Raw genomic sequence first — 9,952 nt, 5'->3', positions numbered from 1 at the left:
GATGTCACCGAGAGTCTGCTTGGTCACTGTCTGTTTTGTGTTTTGGACAAATTGGAAATTGCCACCTCATTTCTCCCGGTATCATTTTCTCTATCTGTGACCTGAACCAGTCAGGTGAGGGGAGCTCTCGGCTGCCTTCTTGTTCTCTGTTCTGTATGAATCTAGAAATGCCATACAAATCATTTAGCCACCTCTTTCCTTGCAGATGTTCCAAGGCTCACCACATGATTGGGATGGTGTGATCTTTTCCCTCCTCTAACTAATTACCACATCCAGGGTTCATTTCAATATACTCGCAGATTGATGTTTCAGGAGAAGCTGCCAATTTTTTAATATGGCTGTTTTTACAGTGGTTCCATTAGGTTGGAGGCACTTTTGCTCTTTGGTGTGCCAGATCTCTGCCAAATGCCTTCACTATTTGAGGCAGAGTGGCACAGAGGGCACAGAGAGTGAAGGCATGTGGGGAAACACAAGCAGCACATGTTGTCCAATTCCATTTATATGAAATGTTCAGAATAGGTAAATTCATAAGGACGGAAAATAGATTGGCGGTTGCCAGGGGAGGGGTGGGCGGGGAGTGGCTGCTAATGGACATGAGCTTTCTTTTCAGAGGGAGAACTTCTAGAAGGAGACAGTGGCAATGGCTACCACTTTGTGACTGTGTTTATGAAACATCGAAGTGTATACCTCAAAAGGGGGAATTCTATGGAACTTGAACTGTCTCTTAATTTTAAAAACACAAACATTTAGTCATGTTAATAATATTATAGAACTAAAAATGTTACAGATACCAAAAGAAGAAGATGGAAAAGAAGAAGAGGAAGAGGAGGAGGAGGAAGATGCAAGTAAAAGCGAGTGTGCTCCCCAAATGGTTTGCACTTAAGTTAGTAGTATTGTACCAATATCAATTTCCTGGTTTTTGACAGTTTAGTCTGATGATGGAAGATAACATCGTTGATGGATACAAGGAAACTTTTTTGCAACCTTTTGTGTATGAGTGTGATTTTAATCTGACAACATCATTCATGATTACACACAGAGTTAGAGACCAAGCCACAGTAATGCTAAACACCTCTCCCTTCCCTCGAAAGACACCCCAACCCTGTTATAAAAATCATGGAACAAAATACCACAATTCGAGCTGAACCATGAATGAATAGTCTCTAACAAAAATAAAACAAACACAAGACACAACATCTACACATATTGATATAAAAATTGCCACGGCTCACAGGAAAGCCACTGTGGCCATGTCAACAAGGACCCTGCAAACCAAGAGTACTGGGAGGGCTAAGATGGCTGCCACTTCTGGCCAGGTTCCTGGCCTCTGCTCAAGACCTGGGGATGCCAAGCTGGAAGCTCAGGCCACTGACTGGGTGTGCTTTCTGCTGGGCAAGAGGCCTCTAGGGAAAAAGGGACACAGTAAGAGGACTGGAGTCCAGAAACCTTCCGATGCCCAAGAAAAGGAAGCCAACCAAGAGGTTCTCCCTCTCCAGAAAGAAGACCCCAGTGGACAGAGTTCACTGCCCTGGTGGCCAGCATGCCTGCATTCACAGAGCATAAAACCCCTGGCAACCCTGACCACCAGAAAGCTGAACAGTAAGGACCCATTGGATGAGCAGAGCCTGGGAGAAGCTGTTGATCAGGGGCTTCCCTCCAGGAGTCTCTGCAGAGGTGGAGCTGTGTACCCAGCTGCTGGCATGGTGGTGAAGTCCCAGGGCCTGCAAGGGGCTCTGGTCCTCAGGGTCCTTCATCAGCAGCTCCTGCAGTTCCTCAAACAGCTGAATGTGGAGCAGGAACACGGTCTTGGCCTCTTTGATGACCCCCTGCCTGACCTCAGGGGTTTTTTCCTGAGGGTTCATGTGGGAGCAGTAGAGCTGCTTGAACTTAGTGGCACTGGTGATGTGGGGAAAGATGAAGAAAGCCAGACCTTCACTGGAGCTGGGCAGGTGCAGGGCCATCTGAGCAATCTTCTCTAGGATCTGATCCTTGGACAGGTCGCCCAGGTAACGAGTTTAGGCACGAACCACCAAGAGCTCAGGCTTTGTGCACCCCACCCCTGGAGTTGCCCCATGCAGCACTGTGTGGTTGACGTGCAGGGAATGGCCTCCTGCCAGTGGGGCCTGTCCCAGAAGGCCATGTCCTGCTCTAGGGTGGCCCTGTAGTGCAGCTTCTCTGGGAAGTAGAGGAGGGCATAGGCAGGGTGTCCTTTTTGCACTAGATCATCTTTCCAGAGCCACATAGAGGTCGTACAGGGAAGCCATCACCAACTTAAAGCCCTTCTGGGTCACCCTATCCTTCTGGAAGTTCCTCATGAACTTGGCATTCTCTATCTGGGTGTACAACACCTTGGTGGCCTCCTTCAAGGCCTTGGACAGATCCTGGGACATGCTGTAGTGCTGTGGGAGGTCCATGGCCAGGGCTGGGCTGCTCAGGCTGGCTCTCAGATGTGGCAGAGGAGCAGGAAGCAGTGGTGGTCCTTTTGTGAATTTTAAATTATTTCAAAAACTTTTAAAAATCATATATTTAAAAAGTGGTGGGACTTGGGGCTGGGGATACAGCTCAGTTGGTAGAGTGCTTACCTCACAGGCACAAGGCCCTACAGATTCAATCCACAGCACCCACCCCCCCAAAAAAGTGGTAGGGCCGGGTGTAGTGGCTCATGCCTTTAATTCCAGCAGCTGAGGTAGCTGAGACAGGAGGATCTCAAGTACAAAGCCAGCCTCAGTAATTTAGTAAGGCCCTAAGCAATTCAGTCTCAAAATAAAACATAAAAGAGCTGGGAATGTGGCTCAGTGAATTCAATCTCTGGTACAAAAGAAAAGAAAAGAAAAAAGTATTAGGGCAAACCTGATAACAGGAGGAAGAGTAGGGGAACAAAGGGAAAGGAGGCAAATCCTGCATTCATGGACCAAATGACCTAATTGCTTTCAGTACCAGTTGCTCATGTTGGCCCTTAGGGTTCCGTCCCAAGATTCTGTGGTTTGTAAACTGTCATTGGTAGCCCTGATCAGAACTTCATTCCCAATGATTCTCTACTGGTTGAGAGGCCAAACCTTCCTTTTTTTTTTTTTTTTTTTTTTGCACCCAGATTGAACCCAATGGCACTTAACCACTGAGTCACGTCCCCACCCCTTTTTATATTTTTAATTTAGACAGGGTCTTGCTAAGTTGCTTATGTCCCCGCTAAATTGCTGAGGCTGGCTTTGAACTCGAGATCCTCCTGCCTCAGCCTTCTGAGCTGCTGGGATTACAGCCTGTACCACCTTGCCCAACTGAGAAGCCAAATCTTAAATGGTCAGTCTTGTTCAACTATACAGAAGCAATTCATTTAAGGGAGAAAAGAGCAAAGGAGGTGAGCATTCAGCACACTCAGGATATCCGAGTTGGGAGGTATTGTGGGGGCACCAGTGAACCTATTGGAGGCTGGAGGAGTTCCAATTCTAGAACGTCTAGGCTCCCACTGTTGAGATCATGTGTCTCCAGCAGAGTGATGACACTGACTATACATGTGACAAAGATTATTCCAGAGGATCTCCAGAGGAGCTGCTTGCTCCTCTCACTAGCCTCCACTCTAACTAAAGGGGGAAATGGGTTGGATCTTGACTTCTTGTCCAGAGAGAGCAAACTGGAAGGGATGGGAATGGATATATCCAAGTAAGGAAGTGGCTTTGATGGTGGACTCAGTCCTGAGGTCCCCCACCCCTGCCAAATCACAAAGGATTTCCATTTTTTTCCCCTATGGACACAAGAATTTTCTCTCTTCTCTCATCTTTGGTGTTCAGCATGACTGGCCACATTCTCTTTGCAGAAGCATTATCCTCCCTGGACTTCTGTTGCCAGAGGAGCCTCCTTTGCTGTCTCCCCATTCTCTACCTGACTAGTAATCATGGTATTATTTAAGATTCTGTCCTAGGCCTCTTTCTGGTGATTTCCTTCTTTCTGATGGCTTCAATCATCTCCTACTTGAGAAGGCACCTAAACCTTTATCTCCAACATAAATCTTTCTCCTGCATTCCAGACTCAAATATCCACTAATAGTGGAGTATTCATGGATACCTCACAAGCATCCCAGAATAAATCATGTTTAAAACCAAGCTAATTTTAAAATGGTCCCTGTGCCCCACTCAAAATGGTTCTCATCCAGAATTTCCTATCCAATAGTGTCACCATTCACCAGGACACTCAAGCCAGAAATCTCGAGATGAAATCAGGACTCTCTCCTCTCTCCCACCCCCACATCCCTCATCTTCCAAGTCCTTTAACTCTAACTCCTAGAAGCCACCTGATTCCATCAGCTTCTTTTCGTCTCTGTGGGCACCCTGATGATGAGAGTGCCATCTTCTCTCTCCCAGGTGACTTCAGGGACCTCCTAGCAGTTTTCCTCATTGCCACAGCACCAGGCTCCAATGCATTCTCCACAAAGTAGCTGGAATGTTCTTTATGAAAATAGATATCTGGTCAGAAAACACTTGTGCTGAGAACCCCTAAAAGTCTGCTCATGGCTGTTACAATGAAGTTCCAAATCCTAGGAATGGTTTATGAGCTCTTTGTAATCTCTTGACTTCAGTCCATGGTGCCCCATCCCACCCCCACTTTATGATACTGGGCTACTTCTGGATATTTGAACGCACCATGCTCTTCTAATTCAGAGTCTTTGCTTAGGTGGTTCTTCCTTGTGTTCTCATATTTCATTCGTTCTTCTCCACTGCACTTACTAATTTCTCATCATCCTTCACTCCTCCAACTCAATGTCACCCGCCCCCTTGAGAATACATTCCCTTCCCTTGAAAATAAGGTGGATGCTTATGTTATACCGTCATATGAATTCATTTATTCACTCAATAAATATTTATTGAGCACCATCTATGTGCCAGAAGCTTACAGCCTAGTGGGGAGACATATTGAACAAATAATTCTAAAGATGACCACCATTAATGCCTTGTGATGATATTTCTCATAGTAAAGCAAATTTGGACAGACACCAATCAGTGATTGGCCCTCATCCTTAGAAGTTGGCTCACTCTGGTCACTCTGTGAGTCTTGTGGTAATTCTGCACATATTCTCCATGATTGAATTTTTGGGCTCTACTTAAGACATCAAGGCAGAACTTCACTACCAATTGAGGTAAGAGTTTTGGAAGAAAATAAAGAAAATGAAGTGCTTATCTCACTGTGGATATAAAGCACTTCTTCAAGTCACTCGTTAAGTCCCTAGCTTCCCTGTGATTTACTTGTTTGGTGCTTAATGAAAACCTGCTATGTATCTATGCTGAATGCTGAGGATACAGAATGAAAACAAGAAGTTCTGCTCTTGAGGAGTTTGTGTGCTAGGGAGGGAGATAGAAAATAAGCAGTGAAAGGAATTTTCAAATGCACTTTAAAGGACAAGAATTGTTTTCTAGAAAGCAACATATTTTGCAAAGATTTATTTTCTTTAGAACAGCAGGAAATGTTATGATGCAAGCCAGTGGTTAGCATCCTTGATACCCCTTTTTCTTTATGTTGTATTGGGAAGTCTCCTGTCCCTAATAAAGATATACATTAATGTCTTCTCCAAATTATGACCTTCCTTCTGTGTTTTGAAGGTACATCTTTTATGTACATCTCCCAAGGAACTTGTATTTGTGCTCCTTGAGAACAGCATGACTGTGTTCATTTAGGAATGCTTCACGGTGCTGGGCACACAGTAGGTCACTGTGGAACAGTCCCGGGAGGCTGGGAGTTACTCCAGAGCAGAGTCCATGACTTGTTTCTTCATGATCCCTTAGCATTTGCCCTTTATGTAATTACCTAATTCTTTTGAACACAGATTATATTTTGAACCTGCTGTAGTAAAAATACCTTATACATACAAGGGCTTTATAGTTTATACTTTGCTTGAGACTAATGATACCTAGTGAGTATCTGGGGAATACTCAGATACTTTATATGTGGGCAAACTGGGCTTAGAGAAGTTGAGAGACTTCACCAGTGAGGCCCAGCTATCAAGTATCAGAACAAGAACAAGAACTTTAGATTTCCTGCTCCAAGGCTGCTGGCACCAAAAATTTCCCAGATGTGCCTCTTTCCTTCTCTGGTTATTGCTCCCTGGGTAAGCCAACTCTTTTCAGTTAGTACCTGGTCCTGGGAACTGTGGCAGTGATCAGATGAAGTGGAGGGGAGAGAATCATGGCCAATTTCTTGGTCCTTCTGCTTTCTCTGCTCCTCTGAGCTCCTGTATCCAGCTTTGTGTTTGTGATGTGCCCTGGACACAAGCTGATAGTGTGGGGACAAGCTCAGGGATGGGGATGTGCTGGTGGAGTCTGGTCTCCCTGTCAGAACTCTGAACACCGGGGAAAGGCGAGCAGCTTGGTTTCCATGGCAACCTGACCACCCAGTTCCTGCAGCTGCAGCCACTCACAGGTCCCTGTGGTGGGGGCTGTGGGTGCCCCAAGCCAGCCCTGTGCCCACATCAGCCCCCGCTGGGTTCTAGGGCCACAGCAGGCGGGAGGGAGTTCAAGCCAGAGGCAGCTTGCTCACTCTGAGTTGGAGCTTTGCCTGACACAGTTCCCATGGGGACGGCTGTGGGCACACATTGCCTGTGGTCAGATGCCCAAATCAAAACTGCCCTGTAATTCAGGCAACTCCTCCTGGTCTCAGAGCCTTTGGAAGACAAGACTGAGTTTCAGGCACCCAGCTCCGTAGTCTCCCTGCCTCTCCAACCCCAACCAAAGGAGGATTTAAAAACTTGGGAATGAGAAGCTCTTTCATGCACAGGGCATTCCTTCTACAGGGCCCAGAGACCTCAAGATGACGGAAGCAGGCATCACCCTTTAGAATGGCTGAGGAAGACAAGCCACGGGGATGATAATTTCAAACCAGCATGGCTTAGCAATGGTGGGGCTCAAAGCAAGAAGCAGGAGGATCTATAAACTCTGGGAAAGTTTCAGAGATGGAGGGGAATATTCCTGGCAGAGGGAGTGGATCCTGCAGAAATGTAGGGAGGAGGAACACTCTCTGTGAAATCACAGATTTGGGGGTGGAACATAAAGGGAGGAAAGATGGCATGCGTCTGGAGAATGGGTAGGACCTGAAAACTGAGCTGCCCTTTGCAAAATTTGCAGAGTTGGGGTCGTAGCCCGTAAGAAAAGGGAGGTCACCTTATGTGGGAAGGAAGCAGTGTGACTTAGAGAAGGGTAATGGTTTAGAGAGTTCTCTGTGGATGCTGTGAGAGGACCCATTCAAGCAGAGGAGATGAGATGGGGAGGACAGTGAGGGGCCTTCAGAAATCCTTGCAAGTACCCTGAGGCTGGTAACTAATCCCTCTTAGCATCAGGGACCTCTGTCCATGTGGAGTGTGGTCATGGTATTGGTGCTGTACCTTTGTTGGAAACAGTTGGAACTAGAACTGAGGGAGAGCTGGCTGTCTGTTGACAGATGCCTCATTAACCTACTAAGGTGAGTTCTTGGGAAGATGCTCAGAGATGGAGGTCACCCTGGAGGAGGCTTATTAGGGAGTCCCCTCAGGCCAACAAATGTGGAAAGGAGGGACAGTAGCAGTGCAGAGCAAGGCAGGCCTCGCCAACCTCAGGCAGCTGTGGAGCTGAGATGCCTGTCAGAGTTGGCCTGTGTTATGTGAGATGACTAGGAATGGTCATTGAATGTGGGCCATCCCTAGAAGGACATGACCCCAGGGAGGCAGCTGTCTGTGGATGAGAGTCAAGAAAGGCTGACAACTGGAGTCTACCTCCAGGGCTCCCAGAGCTGGCCAGAGAGTCTTCCATTGGAAGGGATCTGCTCACTGTTCATACCATGAACTCTGCATCTACCAACTTTGCCCTACTTGCTGTGGGACCCTTGGCAGCTCTCACAGCTGGAAAATGGATGGATTTGGATTTGAATGGTTGGAAAGTCTTTTCAGGCTTGTCTCTAATCTTGTATGGTCCTAGAGTTGGAAAGACAGTAATAATAGCAAAACGCCAAAGTATTGAGTACCTATATCATGCACATGGACTCTGCACCTTACTTGTGTCGTCTTGTTTCATCACATGAGATGGATGCCCCTGTTACCCCATTTTATAGATGAAGATGCTAGAGTCAGTGACATGGATTTCCCTGCACAGGTCAATGGCATGTGGTGGAACGACAGGATCTGAGTCCAGCCCCTGGGCCACCTTCCTCATTGCAGGTCCCACAGCTGTGCTGGAGACCAGCAGCAGATGTGACCCCAGACTTGCAGAAAGGTTTGAGGGATGAATATGTGACCTGTCATGTGGGTATAGGGCAATCAAAGAGCCTGGTAGGAACCCCGTGTCCCAGCAACAAGGAACTCAGGAAAGACTCATCCTGCTGCCCTCTTCAGGGTCTGTTACTTGCGCTCATCTCCCTCCAGGGTCTACATCCCTTTCCCTTGTAAATACCATCTGAGAGGTTGATCCTGTCTCTTCCTTTCTACCTCCTGACTGCTGGTTCCTTAGCAACATGATCGCCTGCAATGTCAGGACCTCATATCCCCTCACCATAGCCCTGGGAGGCAGGTACTGTCACCTCCATTTCACAGAAGAGAAAGTCGAGTTCAAAATGCAGGAAGAGACTTACCTGAGTCATGTAGCTGTTATGAGGCAGGGATGAATCTAGACCAGTTTATCTGCGCAACCCTGGCATTAAGGGCATTGAAGAGGGTCTGGATCAGAGGGACCAGGATTACAGAAGGACAGAGGATAGTCTCCTCAGCGGCAGTGAAAAGGAAAGGGAGTCATCCAGAGCAGCAGTGCTGTTGGGGCTGGTTATTTTGGGAGCCATGACAGGAGACCTCCTGAACTGACTCTAGAGAGGAATCTGGTATGCTGGAAAAGGATATTTTAGGTAAGCTGGCTTGGTGAATGTCACAGGGCATCTTGAAGGGATTTTAAAAGGCCAGACTAAATGACACTGAACCAGGGACTCAGGAAACCTGTTCTTGCCTGTCTGTGTCTCAGAGTTCCTTGGTGAAAAATGGAGGGTGGGATGAGATGAAGTGAACAAGATTGTGGATCTCAAACATCAGTGTTTACTAGAATCACCTGGAGAGCTTGTCATAGCAGAATCCTGGACCCCACCCAGGGATTCTGAGCCGGGAGGTCTGGGTTGGGATGGGTTCTCCCTTCCTAAGAAAGCTACAGGTCACGCTGACATTCATGCTGTAGGTCCCAATTCACCATGCTGTGGCAAGCACCAGTGTGTTGGATGGTCCTTCCTGCCCTGGCCTCTCAGCTTTCTAAGTCTCTGGGATAAGCTTAGAGACTCTCCCTAAGGAGGGTCTCTGCTTACTCAGTGAGTTGGTCACTCAGTGAATTGAGTCCTTCTTCTCCAGGAGCCGTGATTGAAAGTGGGTACCACTAGGAATACTTGTGTGTGTGGTGGTGGTGGTGGTGGTGGTGGTGGTGGTGTGTGTGTGTGTGTGTGTGTGGAAGTTTACAGATAACAAACCTAGAGCTCACAAAGGCTCATGAGTCCTGGAATTTATTTGAGGCCCAAGGGGATGAGGTGAGGTACCGTTGTAATTGGGGACTCATGTAAGATTCTTCAGGACCTCGAATGGCCATTGTTCTGTAAAAAGGTATAATGGATATTTTGGGGGGAGGCCTGGGGTTCTGTAGGCATGAGATTCATTGACCCACTTCCCATTCTAGACTGCTAGGACAGGGAAGTTGTGGGATAAAAGGGGGACTCTCTGCATAGAGTTCATCTGAGATGAAATGGCTTGGTTTTTATCCCCTGGGGTTCCAAATTACCAGGACATGGGTGGGTCAAGTTCAATGAACCATTGGAATTCTTGACCTTTGCATGAGCAGGTGGCACTTGGGATGAAAAAAACCCTTCATAGTGAACAGAACTGAGCTTGGAGTCTTGTTAATTTGAATACTAAAAGAGATGTGTTTTGTTTTCTATCACAAGCTCCTCATTACAATAGGCCTGGGTGGAGGTGGGG

General features: G+C 47.1%; 1 pseudogene; it reads right to left on the bottom strand.

The window, feature by feature from the left end:
* Positions 1 to 1,550: 1,550 nt before the first annotated feature.
* On the bottom strand, positions 1,551 to 2,414 carry LOC124968253 (heme oxygenase 1-like; annotated as a pseudogene).
* Positions 2,415 to 9,952: the final 7,538 nt, after the last annotated feature.

Source organism: Sciurus carolinensis, chromosome 17 (genome assembly GCF_902686445.1).
Source record: "Sciurus carolinensis chromosome 17, mSciCar1.2, whole genome shotgun sequence".
Lineage (NCBI taxonomy): Eukaryota > Metazoa > Chordata > Mammalia > Rodentia > Sciuridae > Sciurus > Sciurus carolinensis.
This window is presented reverse-complemented; position numbering and strand designations above follow the sequence as displayed.